At 46.7% G+C, this 20,973-nt stretch overlaps 1 pseudogene; it reads right to left on the reverse strand.

Moving 5' to 3' along the window:
• Positions 1-20,973, reverse strand: part of LOC148592859 (uncharacterized) — a 66,287-nt pseudogene that overhangs the window by 37,547 nt on the left and 7,767 nt on the right.

A 20,973-nucleotide genomic window follows, 5' to 3' on the forward strand; every position in this document is an offset into this window, starting at 1 on the left:
TCTTACCCTAGCGATATCCTTGTACACTTGATGGCTAAACCCAATGAGAATGATTTGCAAAGGCTACTGCTACTCCGCCTCCCCACAAAAGCACACCCCTTTATGTCTAAGGGAAAGTAATATATTTAGACACATTCAAAAGAAAAGAGCAGTTACCAGCAAAAAGGTCTTCTCTATCATCATCTATCTTGATTTCAGCTGGCTTTGGACCATTAGAGTTTGTGCTGAGGTCTTCTGCAGGGAGGTTTGCCAGCTCTGGAGATGAAGAACTTGACTGTTTAGAGGGGGAAAAGAATATATGTGTGTGTGTGTGTGTGTAATAATAATAATAAGCAGAGAACCAGTTGTTGTGTGTCAGTATATAATATAAGAATTATTGCACCAAGCATTCCTTCATTGCAGAGAAACAAAGTGAGATGCACAGAAAGGAAACTGTCAGCTATTTCCATTTCCTACTCCTTGTGGGATAACAATGAACAAAGGATATGGGTTAGTTGGTCAACAGCTCTTTTTATTCCTTTGTCCGAGGGGGGAAAGTTACCCACTTCCTCAAGTATAATTAACATGAAGCAAAAATTGCTAGAGAAATGTCTAGAATATGTTTATTAGTATCTCTGAGTGCAGTTTTGGAAAGGTTTGAATTTAGCTTTACAAGAGCTTACATTTTGTTTAGCAATTTTTTCTAGGTACAAAAGCAGTTTCCAAGTGTTCCATACTAGTTTTTCAGAGATTAACACACCAAGTTCATTGCATTCAAAGAACAAGCCAAGGCTGCCTGCACACACAAGAAATTTTGAAGTTAGGAAGTAGACTGCCCAAAGTTACTTGGAATGTATCTTGGAATGTATCTTGAAATGCAGCAGTTCAAAGTTGAGTATTATCGCCACATCACATAGAGTCACATTGTACCTAAATGGAAGCTAGGCTTGCCATGGATATAGTTCTTTGAATTAATGGAAGACTAGAATTTGTCCTGTGAGAAGAGAAATATTCAAAGACACTTGATCCTGAGCTTGGAGAAAGTGGTGCTTGAATATTCGCCAATTCTCCTGGACCCTGTTCCAGATGGGCTCGGGATTCGGCAATAATCACGCCAGAACAAGGTGACTAGATTGAGCCTTTATTCAGGTGAACGCACATAAAAGAAGCAAAGTATGGATAACTACTCACGAGGTGATACCTGCCACCGGGATACTGGACCCAAACATCCTCTCGTGCTGGCAGAGCAGAGAGAGAGAGTTGCTGACCGGCTCCCGCGGAAACAGCGTAGGCCTCAGAGTGAGGAGTTTCTCCTTTCCCCCACTCTCTTGTCACTGTCCTCTCTATGCTCGGTGCATCCTGGCACATAGGGTCAGTCCGACCCAGGAGGCAGGCCCGGGGGCGGACAAACTCCGCCTCTAGTTGCGCAACTCTCCCCTCTGGGTGCGTAGACGCGCATGCCAGTCGGGGGTCCCAGCCCTCAATTCGAGGGTCCTGCCTTCCTCCTCTTCTTCCTCATTTCCGGGTGTTTGGCCTCCAAAGCTAGTTTGGAGGACATCTGCGGTTAAGTTGGCTACAAGCCTGGCCGAGCGGCCGCCTTCAACAGGTTTTCGGAGGTGGCTGCCTGTGAACCGGGCTGAGCAGCTGCCTCCGTGCTCCTTATCGCTCAGCCCAGACAGGCAAACATCTTCTTTAGCAAGGTCTGGCCTCTGCTTCTCACAGGGGATTTTTGTGACTCTACAGATCACAGAAATTTCCATCTCCAATACACCAGGTTATTAGGTCCTTAGGGCCTTCCCATTTACCTGTGACTAGGTCTTTTATTGTCACTCGGGGCCTCAGTTGAAAGATATCTAACCGTTAACCAAAATGCTGAGAAATTCAGCTTTCAAAGTCTGATGAGCACGTTCAATAATCGCCTGTCCCGTAGGGGAATGTGGAATGCCAAAGATGTGTTCAATGCCCCATTGCTTAATAAACTCCTGGGTCCGTATAGCAGCATACGCGGGCCCATTATCTGTTTTTATCGTTTTTGGGACACCTATAACTGCAAAACATTTTAACCGATGCTTGCAAACATCTCGACATTTTTCCCCAGTATGTGCAGTTGCCATTAAATATCCCGAATGTGTATCGACAGTAACGTGGACGTATTTCAGCCGTCCAAATTCTCCTATGTGAGTTACATCTGATTGCCATAGTTCACAAGCCACAAGGCCTCGAGGATTAACACCTTCTTGTGATGGCATTGCACTTACACGTGGACAATTAGGACATGCTTGAACAATCTGATGTGCCTGATTCTTAGTTAATTGGAATTGCTTCATTAAAGCTCACACATTCTGGTGAAAGAAATCATGTGACAGCCTGGCTTGTTGAAATAAGTCAGGCGCAACTTCTGCTACCATAGCACATTGATCTACTTTTCTGTTTCCTTTGGCTAACGGTCCTGGCATAGTGGTATGTGACCGTATGTGAGTGATAAAATAAGGATTAGTTTGTCGATTTAATAATGTCCGTAGGTGTTGCAGCCGGGCCATTAGCAGGGGGTTGGCAACTTCTCAGAGTGTAGCCTCCTCCAGGCGCTTTACTATGCCTGCAACATATAGAGAGTCAGTCACAATGTTAAGGTTTACCGTTACAAATTTTTGAAACACCATGATTACAGCTACTAGCTCCACCACCTGTGTCATAGAATCATAGAATCATAGAATGCTTAAGGTTGGAAGGGACCTCTAGAGGTCATCTAGTCCAACCTCCCTGCACACCGGGTGTCGAACCCAGTACCTCCATTTGCACCTATGTCTGCCATTCCTTACCTGCTGAGATTTTCCAGGCAATAACTGCCTTGTTAGTTCGGCCAGATCCATCTGTAAAGACAGTAATACCCGATATGGGAGTCTGTTCCCAAAGAGATCTTGACAGTAAGGGAATGTTTGGAAGCTCGGACCACATCCTGTGTGGAGGATAGTGAATGTTTATCTATCTGTACTGCAAAATCTGCTAAAGCTACTTGCATAGGCAAATGTTCAGATAATAGCCACTGCAGGTTCTCCTTTGTCGGAGGGAGGTAAATGGCTCTCGGGTCACTACCATTCAACGTTCGAAGGCGGGCTCTGCCTCTTTGGGTTAAATGCGCATACTGCTCTGCTATGGTGATAACTGTTTTTTGATTGCCCATGAGGCAAAAAGATCCATTCCAGTACTCGAAGTGGGTCTGCCATCGATACATCCCATGGCATCAAGGCAGCAAACGGCTGGTAACTGTTAGGTATAATAATAATGTCAATTTCTAGTTCCTCCCGGATTCTATAACTTTGTCTTTTCTCAATTGCATGTGCTACCTCTGCTAAGGCCTGCTGACTTTCCTCCATCAGTTGCCGTGGGGAGTTTAAATCCGGATCCCCTTGAAACTGCAAGAAGAGGGGTCGTAATTCCTCATTTGTGAGACCAATCACTGTCCGAATCCAATTTATGGCTCCTAATAGCCTTTGTAAATCATTGAGTGTTCTTATTGGCCCAGTTCCAATTTTTACTCGCTGAGGTTGAATTTCACCATCTCTTTTCCTCCATCCTAAATAATTCCAGAGGCTTACTTGCTGTATTTTTTCTTTTGCAATTTGCAATCCAGCTACAATTACTGCAGACTGTATTTGTTCAGAAACTTGCTTGACTGCTTTCAGTGACGATCCACTAATTAAAATGCCATCCATATAAGGATAGATTAAAATGTCTGGATTTCTCTGACCAATCACCTGCAACATTCTTGCCACTGTCATCGGACAAATTGTGGGACTATTAACCATCCCTTGTGGCAATACAGTCCAATGATACCTGCGCATGGGCTCGCAATGGTTAAGAGAAGGCACAGAAAATGCGAATCGAGGGGCATCCTGGGGATGTAATGGTATAGTAAAGAAACAATCCTTCCAGTCTATGACAATCAAAGGCCATCCTGCTGGCAACATAGCCGGTGGGGGTAATCCAATCCAGGTTGTAAGGCACCCATAGGCTCTATAACTGCGTTAATTGCCTGTAAGTCATGGAGCATTCTCCATTTACCATTTTTCTTTGGAATAACAAAAACAGGAGTGTGCCAGGGGCTATCAGTTGGTTGTAAATGTCCCACTGCTAATTGCTCTTCCACCAGCAGCTGTAGCTGCTGCAGCCGCTCTTTACGCAGGGGCCACTGGTCGACCCATACGGCGTGTCTGCACGCCAGCTGAGCTGCTGTTGTAACTTTGCATGCTCTAACATCTCTTTTACATGTGACAAACCCATACCGATTGGGGCTGGGTGTATGCCATGATATGGGGTATAGTTCCTAATTAACAATTGACTGGTAAACACAGGTGGCTTATACACAAAATCGCAGCCTCTAATCGTAACTACATTGCAAGCACACGTATTAAACACAGTCTGGTTATAAATTTCATTACTTAGCATGTATTTACACATTGTTCTAAAACACACACATTCTTTCCCTACATAAGCTAATGCAGTTCATAGAATCATAGAATCATAGAATGCTTAGGGTTGGAAGGGACCTCTAGAGATCATCTAGTCCAACCCCCCTGCATACGCAGGGACACCTAGAGCACGTGGCACAGGACTGCATCCAAGTGGGTTTTGAAGATCTCCAGAGAAGGAGACTCCACAACCTCTCTGGGCAGCCTGTTCCAGTGCTCTGTCACCCTCACTGTTAAGAAATTTTTCCTTAAGTTCCTATGGAATTTTTGATGTTTCAGTTTCCGGCCATTTCCTCTAGTCCTATCAGTGGCCACCACTGAAAAGAGACCATCCCCGTCCTCTGCACTCCCTCCCTTGAGGTATTTATATACACTGATTAGATCCCCTCTCAGCCTTCTCTTCTCCAGGCTGAACAGGCCCAGCTCCCTCAGCCTCTCCTCATAGGGCAGATGTTCCAGGCCCCTGATCATCCTTGTAGCCCTGCGCTGGACTCTCTCCAGCAGCTCCACATCTCTCTTGTACTGTGGAGCCCAGAACTGGACACAGTACTCCAGATGCGGCCTCACCAGGGCTGAGTAGAGGGGCAGGATCACCTCCCTCGACCTGCTAGAGATGCTCTTCTTAATGCAGCCCAGGATTCCATTGGCCTTTTTGGCCACGAGGGCACACTGCTGCCTCATGGTCAACTTATCATCCACCATGACACCCAGGTCTTTCTCTGCAGAGCTGCTCTCCAGAAGGTCGGTCCCCAGCCTGTACTGGTGTCTGGAGTTATTCCTCCCCAGGTGCAGGACCTTGCACTTGGCCTTGTTGAATTGCATGAGGTTTTTCACCGCCCAGTTGTCCAGTCTGTCCAGGTCCCTCTGGATGGCAGCACAGCCCTCTGGGGTATCGGCTACTCCTCCCAGTTTCGTGTCATCAGCAAACTTGCTGAGGGAGCACTCTGTGCCTTCATCCAGGTCATTGATGAATAAATTGAACAGGACTGGACCAAGGACTGACCCCTGGGGGACCCCACTAGCCACAGGCCTCCAGCTAGATTCTGCACCGCTGATCACCACTCTCTGGGCCCTGCCATCCAGCCAGTTCCTAATCCATCTCACTGTCCACTCATCTATCCCACACTTCCGGAGCTTGCCCAGGAGGATGTTGTGAGGGACGGTGTCAAAAGTCTTGGTGAAGTCGAGATAGACGACATCCACCGCTCTCCCCTCGTCTATCCAGCCGGTCATTTCATCATAGAAGGCTATCAGGTTAGTCAAGCAAGATTTCCCCTTGGTGAATCCATGCTGACTACTCTTGAGCACCTTCTTGTCCTCCATGTGCCTGGAGACAACGGCCAGTATGAGCCGTTCCATCACTTTTCCGGGGACGGAGGTGAGGCTGACTGGCCTGTAGTTGCCTGGGTCCTCCTTCTTGCCTTTTTTGAAGACTGGCGTGACATTGGCCTTCTTCCAGTCTTCCGGCACCTCCCCCGTTCTCCAGGATCTTTCAAAGATGATGGAGAGCGGCTTAGCTATGGCATCTGCCAGCTCCCGCAGCACTCTGGGGTGCATCCCATCAGGGCCCATGGATTTGTGGGTATCGAGGTTCCTTAGGTGCTCTCTGACCCAATCTTCCTCTACCCAGGGCAAGTCTTCCTCTCCACCAGCTTCTTCTCTTGTCTCTAGGGCCTGGGGCTCTAAAGGGCTGCCCTTGGTAAACACCGAAGCAAAGAAGGCATTGAGCAACTCTGCTTTTTCTGTGTTATTTGTAACCACGGTGCCCATCCCGTCCTCCAGCAGACCCACGTTTTCCCTGATCTTCCTTTTGCTGTTAAAATTTGTTTGATTACTACTCTGCAGATTGATCTCAAAATGGCACACGCCCTCCTTGGTATCAAAGCAAACATCGCTCACCTTAAGGGCATCATAACTCTAAGCATGTACCACAAGAATCTGTCTAGTTTTTGCAAACTGTAGATACGTACAGTTTATAACCCAGGATTTTCTAGCCAATAACCATATAGTAACACCACCTTACAAATTAAAAGAATGCTTGGAACATTTTTTAATGCTTTGTTACACTAACAGCAAAGTGCACAGAGTTAGGAGAACACTAGAGCGCCTTTTCATTTTAAAAGGTTTAGACATATGTACAACTTTGATATAGTTTCAGAGTGCTCACTACACCCATGGCCATTTCCCACAACTCTTTTACAGCCTCATACAGCAGCGGTTCCCACTGTGGCAGCATGCTCGGCCGGTACACAACCGGCATGGCCATTAATATCTCTAAATCCCCCCACCGCACTGCCTCTCTCTTAAACATTTCCCAACGATCTGACCCCCAATTCCCTCTTACGTCTCCATGACCCAGGTTTGATGGATGCAGATCAGGTTCCTTCTCCAGGTCCAAAGGGCTGAGGTTAAATGGATCATCACTCGGGGGGGGGTCAGACATCCCCTCATACGGTGGTGCCGACGGTGGTGGTGTTTCTTTCTGGTCAGTCTTATCATTTGGAGGGACCCCCGCCACCTTCAGGGTAAGCATAATCTGCCTCCAGGTGGTTACATGTTTTACTGCGGCTGCATCACCATCTTCCATCGCCTCCTCAAGGCGCTTTCCGAGATCTTCCCACACCTCTCGCTGGAATGTGCCTTCTTTCGGAAAGGCAGGCACCTTTTCCCGGATCCATTCTAACAGAATTACTAAGTCTTTTCCGGAGACTTCCTGGTTCTGCTTTTGAGACATTCCGCCTCCCATGGTTCCCAAGCCGCTCACCTGTAATTAGGCGATGGGCGCGCACCCGAGTTCATGCTCAGTTTATGGTTCGGCTGGGCTGCGCTGCTGGGTTCGGACTTCGTGAGCCTTCTCAATATTTGTGCCCCACACTGGGTGCCATTTTCAGCGTATGATGCGCATGGACTCCGGTATAATGAACCAGAGACATTTTATTAAGTATCAGATAAAACTTATATACTGTACTAAACCGGATACAATTCCTTATTTGCAAATAGCACATGAAGCACAGTTGCTAAATAAGCCAATAGTCTAAAGAATTATGTCAAGATTATCTAATAAGCTTCTTAATCATGTGCCAGCCATGTGGTTGCAGTTTTCTTCTTTTTCGTGCTTTGTTCCTTATCTGTTGATAAGAAATAAACAAAAAGAATAACTTCCTCTTAACTGAAAACTGCACCGAACACAAGTAGCTTCAACATATAAACACCAAAGCAAGCTAGTAGTCTAGCTGTGCCAAGACAAAGATGAGCTCATGCAGCACTCCTTACTGCTATGGATTTACTAGTGATGAATACTCTTTTCTCCTACATGTTTAGTGTGTTCTGATACAATTTTCTCCATTTCTGCTGCTAGGTAGCTTTTCTATGATAAAAGTCTTTTTTTTTTTTTTTTACTGTCATTTACTGACCTGAAGCATATAGCTTAACAAAGGAACAAAAGTAAAACACTAATCTGAAGTCATTCAGTAAGTTTTGACATAAGGAGGTTAGATAATCAAGAACTGTAGAGTTTTAGACTGAAGAAGTAAAATGAAAATCAAGAATTATTATGGGAGGATGATGAAAGTTTAAAGATATACATTTAAAAGGCATTCTGTGCATTTTACAGAATGGGGTATAAGGTTAGCCAGGTTCAAAACTTTTAAAATTATTATCCTATCTTTCATCTAGAGATCCCCAACACCATGTTGGCTGCAAAATCCCCATTGGTAGTTATCAGGAGGTTTTAATGAGGCACCGGGCACCTTCCCCCCAGACCTGCTCTCAGGAACTGCTTGGGCACCCTTGCAATGTAAGCTTCCACATGTCTTTCAGGACCTGGCAATACCGCCAGTAGGGGCAAAATCACTGGCAATGATTCTCGGTAACCCAATCCCCATGCCAGGCGCAACTGCTCCAGCAGTAGCGCTTGGGATCCCAGAGCCTGAGCTGTCAGAGAAATGCCTATGCTGGTGGTTTGGATCCCCGACACCATGTTGGTCACAACATCCCTAGCAGTAGATTCCGGGGGTGGGGGAGCTTTGATGTGGTGCCAGGTCACTCCACACATTCTTCCACACGTCTTTCAGGACATGCGAATGCTGTCAATAGGGGCCAAATCACTGGCAATGGCTCTCAGTAACTGCCAGGGAACAAGTGGTGGTGGGAGTGAGTGACACAATGCACTTCGCTCATGGGAAAGAAATAGGAATAGATTTTATTGATAGTGACAATGGTTTAACGAGATTCTATGGCAAGGTCACTTATTTACTGCATTGAGGTTCAAGATACAGACAGAATTACCAAGGACACCCTCCCGTTGAGTCACAGGGTTCAGATTGGATCCTCTTGCTTTCCAAACTCCTTCTGAGAGGAGTCTGGGTGTGGCTGGATCCAATCCTAGTCCCAGACCCGATCAACAGTTTCTAACTAAAGAATTCTGTGCACAGTTACATATACAATTCAGTAAAGTTTATAAGTTCAGAGAGCGTGCTATAGTCACTAACTATGGATCTGTTTTGGCAAGGATCTCTTAACCCTGAGGAGTGTCCTTGAGAGGCATCCCTGCTCAAGGGGAGATCCTGGCATGCAGCCCACTGCCATGCAAGGAGGGCTCTCGGGCTGTCCCATATTTATGGGATAAGATGATTGACTCATAGGCATTCTTTCATTTCAGCCAAATTTTGGCTGGTATATGCTCAATTAGCCCTTATCTCCCCATCAGAATGCAGCCATCGGGACTGTTATTGATGGTTATTGTCTGAATGGGGGAAAAGATCAGGAAGGCAACCACCAGGATCAGATAATGTCGCTGGTGATTAACACTAGAATAGGGCAGGGCTAAGGCTACTTGTGAAAAGTCAGGTTGGGCAGGAGCAGGTGCACATCCATCGCACCCCCCAACCACTACCCGAACTATTGCCATCCCACCTGCCACCACAACCATCACCAGCCCTCAGCCTAACTGCAGCTGCACCAACAACTGCCACCCATCAAAGATAGTCCCAGCCCCTCTTGTTATGAGAAACCCCAGAAGAGAATGCACCCAAGGACATGTTTTCGCTGTTGTCGCCGGAAAATACAGACAAAACAGCAGATGTTCCTGGGACATCATGGGAGAATATGGACAAAAACAGCAAAGACCGGTTGAAGACAAAGATAAGGACTGCTGTATCTGCAAAGAACTGTCTGGAACTGGGCAGTAGGACCAAAACAGGGCCTCTGAGCCAGAATGGGGCCATATATGGAAGTGAGTTGTGGATCGTCATCAAGTGGACACAGCGAGATGACCACCAGGGGGTCTCAAACAACCACCAGAGACCACCAAAGGGACAGAGGGTGCAGGCGCACAAGGGTGGGGTGTATTATAACTAGTTCTGGGAAATAGCATGAATATGTATGATCATTCCAAGAATTTAATGCATATGTAGATAATAGAGAAATAAAAGCTTTAGCAACCACACCTTAGGGTGTGCACAATAGGTGGAGCTATCCCCCGTGCACCCAGTGCTGCAATAAAGTGAATGCCTGCTTCTTAATATTGCGTTGGTGTTAAGAGTTTTTTTTTTTCTCCTGGTTTTCGGTGACAGTTTCTGGTGACCCATATGGGACACTGCTTCTGAATCTCAACGGATCCGTGGGATCGCAGGACCTCCCACCGGCACCAAGGGATTCTTGAGGAGAACCTCCGATCCCCGGACCAAAGAGCTCTGAGCAAGACCCCTGGGAAGGTAAAGGCATTCCTTTCTTTATAAAGGATCCTTATAAAGGATCTTTCTTTATAAAGGGATCCTTAAAAAGGTTGCCTGCCCATAAGACAAGGCGAAAGCTTTGCAGGGTTGGGCAAAGGTACATACCTAAGGGAAGGGACAGGTTTGGTCGAAGGGGTCGGCTGAAAAGCTCGCCCGTCAGATGAAGCGAAAGCCTCGCAGGGAGGGCTTCAGGGTAGCTGCAGCATAAAGGGTAAAGGTTGAAATCAGGATCCTATGTGTTAAAGCTCCATCAAAGGGTTAAAATCAGGCCTATATTGCTGGATAAGTGTGGTGTTGAAACTTGGAACGGTATCAGGTTTCCTCGTCTGGATCTCGTATTCGGTGATTGGTTAATTGTGATGTTTTAAAACTCAGAGCGGCATCGGTATTCTCGTGTCGGTTGCTCATGTCTGAACTTTGCATTTGGTGACTGTTATACGAGAAAGCGGGGGGCAGACCCATAACGCATCAACCTAATGGGTAATATTTGTTCCCGGAAGGAAGGGATCTTGAAAACCATCTCCTCTGGGATATATTTTAAAACATTGGGAAATAGTAGGGGGAGATCCCCTTACTTGGAAAACAACTTGTGGAGTATTGTAATCATTGGTGGATCATTGGAAGATCGAGAAAAGAGGCCAAAGAATGGAAATTTAAGATGTAACACAATTTTGTAACATGCTGTTTTGCAGGAGGGAGGAAAAGTGGATAAGTGGGATGAAATGTAGATTTGTTGTTTTTTTCTCTGAGAGATAATCATGAAACGAGAAAGAAATGTAAATTGCTGATATCTGATTTGAAGCTGATTTGAATGTGTTAATGATGATGGAGGACAAAAAGAAGGGGTGTCAACTTTGTTGGCTTGCAGTAGTAGAGAAAAATGTTTGAATGACTTTGTAAGTGGACGATGGTCTGAGGATGTGCAATTGTTGGTCTCTTGGGAAAGGAGGGATTGATGATAAAGGAAGTAAAGGATGGAATCCAGTTGTAGGCAAAGGTGGGTTTGATGATGAAGGAAGTGAAGGATGGAGTTTGCAGGCAGGACCCGAGCACAGCAGAACACTGTGATAGGCAGTGGGAGCAGAGGGGAATGCCTGTATCAGATTTAAGGAATGGAAAGAGTAAATACTTCAGAAAGTGGATGGTATGCTAGGAATGTCAATATCTCAGTTAACAGGGACTGCATATAAGGTATACAATAACAGAGAAGAAGTAGAGAACAAGCATAACGCTGCAGTCTCAGCAGCTGCATTCGCTCAAGTACAAATGCTCAAGTACAATGTACTTTGTACAAGTACAAAGTTTTCCAAGAGGAAGATGTGTGGGGCGGGGGGGGGGGGGGGGGGGGGGCGCCGTTAACAGAAGCAATCCAGGAATGGAAGAGGACAGGGAAAAGCACCTCCTTTTAAAGGGCCCCACCTGGCAGCAGATCAGTGTGCAATCTGCAAGAAAAAGGGACACTGGATAAACGAATGTCCACAAGCAGGAAAGTCGGACCCTGCTCTGAAGGCAGTCAAATTGATGACATTGGATGAAGATTACTGACGGGGGACCGGGGGATTCAACCCCAGCTGAACCTCTGGTTACATTAAGACTGGGGAATGAAGAAATAGAATTTTTGGTTGATACAGGAGCTACCTATTCTGTACTTCATACTTGTAAAGGAAATTTTAGCTCTGATACTGTAAGCATTGTTGGTGCCGCAGGGAACAAGGAAATACGGCCTTTTTTCAAACCTCTGAAATTCAAGTTAGGGAAACAATGGATGACTCACCAATTTCTATATATGCCCAACTGTCCTAAGCCTTTGATTGGTAGGGACTTATTAAGCAAATTAGAGGTGAAAATAATCTTTAAAGATGGGGATGTGCAGTTATTGATACCTGAATCAAAAGCCATGGAGGCGAGTGCTTTTGTGTTACAGGACAAGCAGGAGGAAAAGATCCCAATCAAAGTAGAGGATGCAGTGACTCCCCTGGTATGGGCGGAATTCCCAGTCAAGGTTACACTAAAACCAGGGACTAAACCGGCAAGACCAAGACAATATCTCCTCAAATTGGAAGCAAGGAAGGGCCTAGAAAGTACAGTAAGTAAGTTTCTGAAGTATGGGTTGTTAATAGAATGCGAATCAGAATATAATACACCGATATTACCAGTGAGAAAACCTAATGGGCAGTATAGATTAGTTCAAGATTTAAGGGCAATAAATCAAATTGTACAAGATGTTGCCTGACATTGGCAATCGACTCCGTCTGCCGAGGCGGCCAGGCACGTCCAACCCGTGCCTGGGCCAAAGAGCACAGACACCAATATGAGGATGCTGCAAATGGCGTTTAATATACGCAGGCTGGATCTTATAAAGGTAGCAAAGGCGGAAGCATGCCTATATAGCCAATAAGCGTTGCTCTTTACCTAATATGGCATATGCCTTAGTTCCCTATTCTTCCCGTACATCGCGAGATCTTCCGAGCGCCGTACCCTACATCTCCCCCTCCCCATGTTAATCTAAGTATCCTAAATATCACTACTTTGAACAAGCTGCTGATAGCGTACATTGTGACTGCCTTGTTTCTGTGAGCGTCGTAGCTGATGCAATACATAGTGGGTTATACATGACAAAATAGACATGCCGCAAAAGACACCAATCAATACCATAATGATAATCAACCCAAGCTTCCACAATCAATCCAATTGAGCCAGGATAGTAATCATGTCCAGATACTGTTGCCTATGCTCTCAAGCCATCTCCAGTTTCCTGGGTTACGTCTTATCACCTGTAGCAGATCTGATCCTACGTTTTGAATGGCCTCCGACCTCTTGCCGATCTTCTCGTAGTCTTTTGTGGTCAGGCAACAAAATGTTAGGTTTTTGAATGTTCTGGACCGGCCTCCCCCCACCTGGAGAATCTCGAAGATTACGTTGATGGCCTCGTGATGTGCTTTGAGTATCTTGTTGACATCCCTAAAACCTGCCGCTATCTGTTGAGACAACGTGTTTACTGCTTTATTCGTCCGCAACAAGTGACAGGTCGAGCTTTGAATTTTGTATAGCCCTGTTGATCCTAAGATCGGGCCGAGGCAAGTAATATTAGCATTCACCAGGACGAGGAATGGTGCCTCGCTCATATTACCCGGTAAAAAGACACCAGGTGACATGGGGGCAAAAATTTTACAAGGGTTGGGGGTATTTTGTCTGGTGGTAGGTATGCAGCAGCCAGCAAGCATAGCGCGCTAGAGCAGGAAACGTTTCAGGTGGGGAGAATTATAGTACCGTTCGTCCATCTTGTACCTGAGTGTCTAAACAAGTCTTCGGGTATAATCCACTCCCTGTTTCCTTCATCATCCCCGCAACTAAATCTTCCCACACCTCTGCCTATATTTATTGTATTATAACTTTCATAGGTGGCAGAGGGGTCTGATGTAATCTTTCTCTCCCATTTCTGAGCCTTCTGAGTGACTATCTCTAGGTACCCTGTGAAATTCACATGATGGGAGCGGTATGTCACATTAACATATGACCCATATGGTGACCATGATTCCCCATACACTGTCCCACTAGGCAGTATTGTGAGATTTGCTGCTCTTTGTGCCATTAATTTGCATAAAGCGTTATCTGTTAGCGGAGCCGCAAAACTTACAAAAGCAAAGCATGTTAGTGGATTGTGTGGAAGGAGCGTTTGTAGAAGAATTGTTTGAAAGCAGGAACTGAGAGGAAAACTAGGGCCTCACACAGCTCTGGCATTACAGAGGCCTGCTTGGGGTGCTGCACAGTTGCCACTTCCAGGATGGTTGGTATGCACGGACTCTGCTCCTCCACGGTTCCCTGGGCAACGCAATCTGCCCTCCTCGCAGCTGCGACAGGGAGTAACGGAGGATGGAGCGGGGTGAAAGCTCCACGGCCGAACTCTGTTGCACTCCCTGTGCTGGGCTGCTGATAAGCTGCACAGTGGCTGTCTAATGAGAGATATACGATAACAAGTCCGGTGCTGAGCCAGCAAAAGTGGCAAATGATGAACTTTGCTTAAACTTTGCTCATTATAATGTGAAAACCGTACCTCCATCTCAGAAGTTACCCGCCTCCGAGGTACGACCACCCCTCACTGAGCATGCGCTTTAAATTTTCGGTTGACTGTACCTTTAAATGAAAGCGAGAAACTTTTCCACCAATCAACAACAAGGTTAAGTATGACTTTAGTCACTCAAGCTCCACCTGAATGTAAAGAAAAGTATAAAAGGTGAACTAAGGATGAAAAGTCTGGAGGGAAGAATTCATTGTAACTCCTGGGTCAGTTGAGAGGCTGAGCCCCCTTCCCTCCCCTTGCGCCGGGACGCTGCCTGAGGAGACTCAAGACTAGGCGTCTTCTCCCATTTTCTGGGGTGAGTGATGATTGCACATTTGTACATCAGAGCTAGCTAAAAACCCCATGCTCTAGTAGAGAATTTCCTGTACTAACATCCGAAACCTGCTTTGTAAATGCTGCACTTGAATAAATCACACTGTTTGTGAACTCGACTATTTGTTTGGCGGGGGGCAATCGGACTTTTTTTTTTTTTTTTTTTTTTGATACCTCCTTCCCCCCCCACCACCATTACCACTACGGCTTTCAAACTGCAACATTTTCAATACAGGTTGAGATCAGGACTTTCCCCTTTTTTCACCCCGGTGGGGAGGCAATAATGGGATGCGCCTCTCGCCCTCGCCCATTGTCGGGCCTAGGATTCTGTGTTTCCTGGTCGACTCCATACAACCTGTATCAGCAGGATAACGCAAAGAGACCCTTTCCTCGTCTTGCCATGTCGATCGTTTGTTTTGCTATTCTCCAATATTTCCTTTTCAACCGGACAAGGTGCTTTCTTAGTAGGTCGGGGTCCAGTCGAATCCTCCATCACTGAGGTGTATGGGTTGTGGGGGTCGTCCCACCAGCCGTTCCTGTAGGGGTAAGCTCATAGTTGCCATGAGTTTTGAGGTTCGGTCTTATCCACCTTGCGGGTACCCATTTCACTACCTCCTGCTGTCTTACGGCCGCGTAGCCCCTTCCCTGGGTTACCAAGTTCCACCCAGACTCCCATATCCCTTTCTCTGGGAACCTGACCAGAACTGGGGGCCCATCCTCTATAGCTGCGACCGCCCAATGCTTATCCACTGGTGCCTTGTTCTCATTTCCACGAATGAAATGATTCAGCGAATATAGCGCTCGCATCAAAATTTCTGGTTGCTTCATACTGGGAATTCTTTGGGTATGACCTTCCCCCTCCCCAAGGATCTTGATTTTTTGTTTGAGGGTTTGATTTGCTCTCTCTACAATTGCCTGTCCTTGGCTATTGTGGGGAATTCCGTGCTGCAGTTGAATTCCCCATTTGTCAGCCCAGTCTTGCGTAGATTGGGCTGTGAAGCAGGAGCCGTTATCTGTTTTGATTATTCGCGGAACGCCTAACCATGCTATAGCCGTTATCCAATGCTGGTGAGCTGCACGCGCAGTAACCCTCTGGTGTTGTGTGGCTATGATCAGTCCACTGCATGTATCCACTGTAACTGCTAACCAGGGTCGTGGTTTGAATAAAGGGCATAATGTGAAGTCTGACTGCCAGATTTGATTTGCCTTTAGGCCACGGGGATTCACCCCAGCACCCCATAGAGTCGATCGTTGGCAATACGGGCAAGTGGCTACCACATCCCTGGCTGCTGCAAGGGGAATGTTGCAATGCTTTGCGAGGGCTCTCGCTCCTATGTGGAGGTGCTCGTGTATAGCACGAGCTTGTGTTATTGTCCATACACCCTTGGCTGCTGCATCAGCTTTATTGTTGCCTTCCTGATAATATCCCTGTATACTGGCATGACTTCTCACATGGACTATGGAGGCTGTGGTGCTGCGCTGTTGCAGCGCCTCCTCCAGCATGATGGCTATTGGCGTGCCCGCCCATACATTCTCCTGTGTGCACTGATATGATGTATTGAGTAGGCTATATGGATTCAGGTCTGTCCAGTTGCTTTGAGGAATACCTAACACCAGTGCATCAATTGATCCGCTGTCCCACAAAGCCAACAACTCTTAATTTGGGTATAATTAACAATACGCCTAAGTAGCATAACATATCCATTAGTGTTAAAAGTAGCATCAGCTTCTATAATAGCGTTAAAAGTAATATTACCTCCTAAAAGCCACAATATACAGCTAATAATAACAGTAACACTTCTTCCTCCCATGTTGTTCTTCTGCAGGCTCGCACTTTCCACAGCTAGGGTACCAGCTGCCTGCCTGCTACGTTTGATGTATGCGAGTTTGCTTCCAGCCAAGGTCTCGCCCATTTTTGCTGGCACCCATCTGGTTCCAGTATCTGTAACGACACAAGCATACCCTTTTCCCCAGGTTATTAAGCCCAAGGGTCCCATCCAGTTTCCCGTGTTCCAGTCTCTCAGCATCACCTTACACGGACCCGACTTTACTTCTGTCAGGCCTCCCTTTAGCCCAGCCCTGTGTTTGACCATCAGAGGGACTAGGCTATCCTGGGGCAATCTCAAAATTTTAAAACATATTCTGCTCTTGCCAATTTTTCGTTTTTCGTAGCTGGCGTTTCAGCGTTTGGTTCATATGTTCCACTATGTCATGGTCCTCAGGATGTAATAGTATGGTGAAAAAACAATCTTTTAAATCGATTATTAAGATGTCCAAATCATTTTGAAAGGTTCTCGATTTCCATTTCTATTTATGTTTGCATAGCTTCAATTTGGTTTCCTCCCCAGAAATTGCTTGGGATTTCTGTATATTAAGGAGGCGCCTGCTCCAGTAGCATTGAGGCTTTTACAATTTGTAAGGACTGTTGCAGGTCCTTCCGTGCCAGTTGCACTGGAGCTTGGCCGTCGCTTCATTCTTGTTTCCCATGCTGAAGTACTTCCCTAGTCTCTTTCCAAGGATACAAGTCAGAGTACGGCTCCCAGTCCTCCATCGGTGGGGTGGGTGGGCGGGGGAGGTGGGGGGGGACGCCGTAGTCTGAGTTATTCCTGACTTTCCCACTTTCAAATTCTGGACTTTCTTGTTGTGCTTATTTAGCCCTCTCTGCTGATATATATATTACACAATAAAGATCTAAAAACCACAGATACAAACAGCGCAAACACAATTTCCATCCAGTGGCACGACCTCACGTAGCTGTGCGCTCCACTAGTGAGTTCCACTGTTTCAATTGCCTAATCCCATCCTCGCTGCCAATTAGGTTGCGAATGGGTTTGGGATTCGGCAATAATCACACAGAACAAAGTGGCTACGGCTATTCAGGTGAAAGCACGTTAAAGAAGCAAAGTATGCCTAATTACTCGTGAGGTAATACTTGTCGGCAAGACACTGAGACTGAACATTCTCTTGAGTTGGCAGATGAGAGGGTTGCTGACAGGCTCCCAACTCAGCGGGCGTCCCCGCAGAGACAACGTGGGTCTCAGTGTTAGGAGTCTCACCCCTCCTTTCTCTCTGCACTGTCTGTTTATGCCCGGTGCATCCTGCCACGTAGGGCCAGTACGTGCCAGCAGGCAGACCAGGGGGCGGACAAACTCTGCCTTCAGTCACATAACCTTCCCTCCTGGCTGCGCAGGTGCACATGTCAGTAAATTGTCCCAGTCGTCAGTCTGAGGGTCTTGCCTTTCTCATCTCCCTCCCTCTCGGGTGTTTGACCTTCAAACTAATTTAGAGGATGTTTGCAGTTAAGTTGGCTACAAGCCCGGTCGAGCAGCCGCCTTCAGCTGCTTTTGGAGGAGGTCGGCTCTGAGCCTGGCTGGGCAGCCGCCTCCGCACTCCTTATCGCTCAGCCTGGGCAGGCAAACATCTTCTTTCTCAGGGTCTTGGATCCTATTTTGCACAATAGTTTTATGACTCTACAGATCATACAAATTTCCGCCTTTCAACCATACCTCGTGTCGGCATCAATATACAAAGGACACAACACATAATAGAGATGAACATAGCAAATAGAAATAATAGCCCTAATAACGGTTTCCGTCCTCACTTAAAGCATTACAGTTCTTCAACCCCCACTTTTAAAGACAGATCAAATTCCTCTGCACCTCCCTCCTGGCTTTCATCAAGCCTTCAGCAACATAAGTTTCCTTGATCTCATTCGTCTTCTCTTCCCCAGCCCCCCTTTCTCCTTTTTTCAAGGCGATCTAACAAGCGGAAGCAGGGGCACAGACAGTGTAGGCGCCGCAGGTGCAGGCACAGAGGCAGGCACGGGCGGGGGGGTTAGCGATGGATCTCCAAACACCAGCGGTTTTCAGTGGCGTGGCGGTCCCGGTCCTGAAGTGCTTGCAAAGGCTGCCGTGGCTCCGATGGCCACTTTGCTTTTGACTTTCACATTGGGTTTGAATACTAGGTGGGGCTCGGCTTGGAACCCATTCTCTCTGCACCAGATCGAAAGCTTGCAGAGGGTCTGTTCATCAGCCTCTGTCTGCACTCCCACTGCTTCGCTCTTCCCGAGCGCCTCCCGTGCTGCCCTCCAAGTCTCCCTCTCCTCCCTTGCTCTCTGGAGGACCTGCCGTATCACTCCCCATGTCCTTAGATCTTTCGCACTCCCTTTAGACATACCATATTCCGTTAACGCGGTGGTACATCTCTGCCAGTGCTGGGGGAATAAAACTTCCCCGGCACTGTTAACCGCCCCTTCTTCAAGGAGCCGCTCAGCAGCTCTTAACTGCGTTCGATTTCATAGAAATCCCCATTCACGAGCACACGATAATACGACCTTGATTATCACTTCCATGATCCGCGGATCCCTCGACCGCCTGCGGTCCGCCGCCTCGGAGTATCACGTCGGGGTCACCACTTGTTGCCTGACATTGGCAATCGACTCCGTCTGCCGAGGCGGCCAGGCACGTCCAACCCGTGCCTGGGCCAAAGAGCACAGACACCAATATGAGGATGCTGCAAATGGCGTTTAATATACGCAGGCTGGATCTTATAAAGGTAGCAAAGGCGGAAGCATGCCTATATAGCCAATAAGCGTTGCTCTTTACCTAATATGGCATATGCCTTAGTTCCCTATTCTTCCCGTACATCGCGAGATCTTCCGAGCGCCGTACCCTACAACAAGATATCCACCCAGTAGTGGCTAACCCATATACCTTACTAGCAAATTTAAAGGAGAACCATGGATGGTTCACTGTGCTCGATCTAAAGGATGCCTTCTTCTGCATACCCCTTGACAGAAACAGTCAGGCAATATTTGCTTTTGAGTGGGAGAGCCCCACTACCGGACGTAAAATGCAACTCACTTGGACAGTGCTGCCTCAAGGGTTTAAGGACAGCCCCCAAGAAATTGGGGGCATGGAGGAAGGCCGTGGGATACTTCTCCAAAGAGCTGGACAATGTGAGTAAGGGACGGCCAGGATGTTTGCAGGCAGTAGCTGCAACCATCCTTTTGATTCAGGAAGCTAGAAAGCTGGCGATTGGACAGAAGATCACAGTCTATGTGCCGCATATGGTAATATCTGTTCTGGAACAAAAAGGAGGACATTGGTTGTCTCCCAGCCGTATGCTGAAATATCAGGTTGTCCTATTAGAACAGGATGATGTGGAGCTTAAAACTACCACAGCAATTAACCCAGCAATGTTTTTGAATTCCAAATTAGGGGACTCTGAACCTCTATATCATGATTGCCTGCAGACTATTGAACATGTGTATTCAAGCAGACAGGATCTAAGGGATGAGCCATTAACTAATCCTGATGTGGAGTTGTTCACAGATGGCAGCAGTCTTGTACGAGGTGGAAAACGGATTGCTGGATACACAGTATTTACCACTACCCAAGTGTTAAAGGCAGAGTCCCTCCCTGCCAATACATCAGCACAAAAGGCAGAGTTGGTGGCATTGAGCCAGGCTCTCAGAATAGCCAAAGACCAAAAGGTAAATATATGGACTGATTCTAAATATGCGTTCGGAGTGGTCCACGCTCACGGAGCCATCTGGAAAGAGAGAGGGCTGTTATCTTCTCAAGGATCACCCATCAAGCATAAGGAAGAAATCCTTCAGCTTCTACAGGACATAAAACGACCAAGAGAGGTGGCCATAATGCATTGTAAAGCACATCAATTTGGCCAGACAGCAGTACACGTGGGAAACAGGTTGGCTAATAAAGCCGCAAAGGAGGCTGCTGAACAAGACATCCTGGCTCTAGTACCGGTAAAAAGGATTGAGCTCCCAGAGGTAAGGCCTAAATATAGTGAGGCAGATAAGAAATTAGCAGCTACACTAAATGCAACATTGAATAATGAAGGATGGTTAGTGACCCCAACGAAACAAATTATTGTCCCTCAGCCAATAATGACTGAGATTGTGGAAAGGAAACACAAAGAAACTCATTGGGGAAGTGAGGCTATGGTTTCTAGTTTAGTAAATTCAGTTGTCAGTGTGGAAATGACAGGAATTGTAAAGTCTGTTACTGCAAAGTGCCCCCTATGCCTCAGAAATAACCCAATGAATAGAAAGAGGCCTCCTCCAGGAATTATTAAACAGGGTAATTCCCCTGGGGACTACTGGCAGATCGATTTCTCAGAGCTGCCAAGACAAAGTGGTTACAGGTATCTCTTGGTGATAATTGACACCTTTTCAGGATGGCCAGAAGCCTTTCCTTGTCGCACCAACAAGGCATGAGAGGTAATCAAGGTGTTATTGAAAGAAATCATACCCAGGTTTGATGTTCCAATAGGGATATCCTCTCACCGAGGTCCTCATTTTGTGGCTGATATAGTACAACAACTTGGGAAGGTTCTCGGGATTAAATGGGATCTACATACTCCTTGGAGACCT

This window comes from Tinamus guttatus, unplaced genomic scaffold (genome assembly GCF_059628265.1).
Source record: "Tinamus guttatus ecotype Peru unplaced genomic scaffold, ASM5962826v1 Tinamus_guttatus_pri_ptg000498l, whole genome shotgun sequence".
NCBI lineage: Eukaryota > Metazoa > Chordata > Aves > Tinamiformes > Tinamidae > Tinamus > Tinamus guttatus.